The sequence below is a fragment of the Schistocerca cancellata genome, chromosome 7 (assembly GCF_023864275.1).
Source record: "Schistocerca cancellata isolate TAMUIC-IGC-003103 chromosome 7, iqSchCanc2.1, whole genome shotgun sequence".
NCBI classification, from domain to species: domain Eukaryota; kingdom Metazoa; phylum Arthropoda; class Insecta; order Orthoptera; family Acrididae; genus Schistocerca; species Schistocerca cancellata.
Window position 1 is genome coordinate 320,967,787 of NC_064632.1, and position 3,536 is coordinate 320,971,322.

The window sequence follows — 3,536 nt, forward strand, 5'->3', positions numbered from 1 at the left end:
TCATCCCCATTATCCAAAGTGATCCTGATTTCGACAAGATGTGGTTCATGCAAGACGGACCTCGACCCCATTGAAGGAGGAGAGCGATGTTCTCGAGGTGCAGTTGGGGGACAGCATTCTGGCTCTGGGGTACCCAGAGGCCACTGGCATGGTCTTCGATTGGCCGCCATATTCTCCAGATATGAATACATGCAACTCCTTTTTGTGGGGCTGTATTAAAGACAAGGTGTACAGCAATAACCCCAAAACAATTACTGAGCTGAAAACAGCTATTCACGAGGTCATCGACAGCGAGTCATGCAGAATTTCGTTATTCGTCTGCGCCACATCATCGCCAGTGATGGCAGGCGTATCGAACATGTCATAACCTAAATCCGAATATTCGTAGTGACGTTAACATGTTGAATAAAGTGTGTGAACGCCGAAGTTTGTAACTAATTTACGTTTCCTTCATGTAGTTCAATAACTGTTACCCTGTATATGCTTACGTATGTAACATGTATTAATGTAATAAATAGCCAGTGTCTCTCTCTTTAAACGTTTATTTGAGTATCATGTAAATATTAGACCTACGTGGCTCAAGAACTTCAAGAATTTTGCTAACTAAATTCCTGTTTATATTTTTTTTAATATATTTATAAATTGTATATACAAAAAAATAGAAAGTAGAATTTTATGACTCGACGTGGACGTAAAATAAAGGCGGCATTTCACAATATAAATAGCATTATTAGCATTAGCTGGATGTTGTATTCTTCTTGCAACAATAACTTGTACTCTGTGCACAGCAACAGTCTGAGTACCAGATTCCGACAATACTGCATTTACTTGCGTGTTGAATCTTTTAAGTCTGTCTTCCTTTCAGGCAAACAGTATAGTGCAGTAATAGATCTGAAAATGATCCGTTCATTAGATAGATATGCTTTAGAATATGTCATTAAAATAAAACTACATGTCTACAAAAAAATAAGAGGTAAATGCACGATTCTTGCACAGATTGCAAGTTAAATGATCCTCAAGTAGTGAAGTAATTAAAAAATCTGAGACACATTTTCATTTAAAAGTTACCAGAAAACTAGTAAAAAACATTGTATGCACACTGAAAAGAAGAAGATAATTCTTAGGCTATTGTAACCAAGCATCACAAAACACAAAGCAGTTTACAACACTCATTTGCACAGATCACCTTACTTTTACTTGTGTAATAGTCATATTTTATGTAACACTCTTGTTACTTGTTATTTTTAGAAGTATGTAGATTACTTGGTTCTACGTAGAATTTCGTTACTAAACGAAAAGAAGTTGGCCACTAATCCGTCAATCAGGTTCCTCTTATTGGGGGCTTCATTAGTAGCTAAATTTAGGGGTGAATATGTGTGGTAGCCGGCCGGAGGGGCCGTGCGGTTCTAGGCGCTACAGTCTGGAGCCGCGAGACCGCTACGGTCGCAGGTTCGAATCCTGCCTCGGGCATAGATGTGTGTGATGTCCTTAAGTTAGTTAGGTTTAATTAGTTCTAAGTTCTAGGGGACTGATGGCCTCAGTAGTTAAGTCCCATAGTGCTCAGAGCCAATATGTGTGGTATGCTATCACTACAGCAAGATTTGTTTACGTTTACGGTTTCGTTATAAGCCCCTTACGCCATAATTTAATGTTTGTTTTTTTAAAAGTAATTATATTGCCAGTCCATAAGTCGACTAAAAGGAGGGATTGGTTGATAGGGTACGTTTTGAGATATCAAGAGATCACTAACATAGAACTCCAGGGAAGTGTTAGAGTAGGGAGTGGGGGGGGAGGGAATAAAAATTGTAGAGGGAGGCCAAGAGGTGGACACATTAAGCATATTCGAAAGGATATATAGGTTGCAGTAGTTATTTGGAGGTGATGGGGCTTGGGCAGGATAGACTAGCGTGGAGAACTGCACGAAACAAATCTTTGGGCTGACGACCACACCACCATTGCCAAGGATACCAAATTAAAAATAATGCGATGGCCGGGAATCGAACCCGGATCAACTGCTTGGAAGGCAACTATGCTGACCATTACACCACCATCGCCCGATACGAAGAAGCGTCTGCTTGGCTGGAAACCAGTCTGCGCGTCATTTCGTCCCTTTCACTGGCTTCCGACCATGCGCCACGAAACAGGTCGGCGAGAGTTCGTGAAGAGCCACAGCGACACCAGACACGTGTTACCTGGTCCCTGACGTGCTGTTACGGCTCCACAGACCCGATGTCTGACGGGACGAGCCGAGGCTATACGAGACAGCAGACGAAAAACACGCGTTGCTCAGTGGCGTGATGTTTGACGCCTAGTAGTCCAGGTAATTTGTGTTGTGTGTATCAAGAGTGTAGTTTTCGTTGACGTCCCGTGAATTTTTCGTGATGTAGTTAACCCTAAATCACTAAACCTAATTTACGATTGCAGTATTTTACAAAACAGGACATTATGGACGTAATTTGTTATGTACTACACGCGCAAACGAAGTTGACACTCCCGGCGGTGACTGATGGGAACAACCGTAAAGTCATTTCCCATTTACAGTCGCTCCCATCCGTCACCGCGGCGAGTGTCAACATTGTTTGAGAGAATATTAGCGTACCCTAGGATATCTAATACTTGTAATGAACTAAATACATATCCTATAAATTATGACTTCCTTGGAATAATAATATTATGTAGTGCACTTTACAATGGCGTACTAGCATTGTAACATACCCCCCTCCCCCTTTTTGAACATTCTGTGGTGAAAGAGCGAGGTTTTCCTCGTCCTCGAATACGAGCTAGAACTCTACCATCACAAACATGGTAAATAAAGGTAAAAATACACATGGTCCGACTGTGTTAGAAACGATAGTTGCAACAAGGATTTGAGAAAAAAATGCGTTACAAGTAAATCCAAGAAAGTTACGTGTATCGCTCCACAATTGAGGGTGCAAATGTTATACGAATACATTTATGTAATTTATGAGGAAAACAGGTTAACCAACTGTGCCACGAAAGAAACGCACATTCGTCAGAGAATGGCTGTTCTAAGTAAGTAAAATATTCGCTGTACGATCTTTCAATCGTTTATAGAAACACGATGTGTCGATCGCTTCGGAAGAGACAACATCTGGGTTTTGCTAGAGACTAATTGACAAAGCAGCAGACTGATAGAAACATGCCACTGAACTTAAAAAAAAAAACCCTTGGATCTTATTATGTTTCAGAAAACGCATGCTACTTGTCAGGAAATGTATTGGAGGCAAAGGGCATTCAACTCATGAAAATGCGAGTAACAATACAACGTTTCTGTCCTGCCACCACTGAAACATTGTAACAAAGATCGGAAGCAGCAGCGGCAGAATTAAATATGTGACTACTCATGTGGTTCATCATCATTTTGTAAGTCATTTAGGCTTCACAGTAACAGATAAAAAAATCACTTCAATAGAATATGATGATGACGATGAGGCCCCGTACTCCGAGGAGCGTAGGGGACGATGCGGGAGACGCGCACCGCCGACTAGGCAAGGTCCTAGTCGAGGTGATTTACC

The 3,536-nt window shown here is 41.3% G+C and overlaps 1 non-coding gene across 1 annotated transcript; it reads right to left on the bottom strand.

The window, feature by feature from the left end:
• Positions 1–1,982: 1,982 nt before the first annotated feature.
• Positions 1,983–2,054, bottom strand: Trnag-ucc (transfer RNA glycine (anticodon UCC)). The gene has a single exon. It is a non-coding gene; the product is annotated as a tRNA-Gly (tRNA).
• Positions 2,055–3,536: the final 1,482 nt, after the last annotated feature.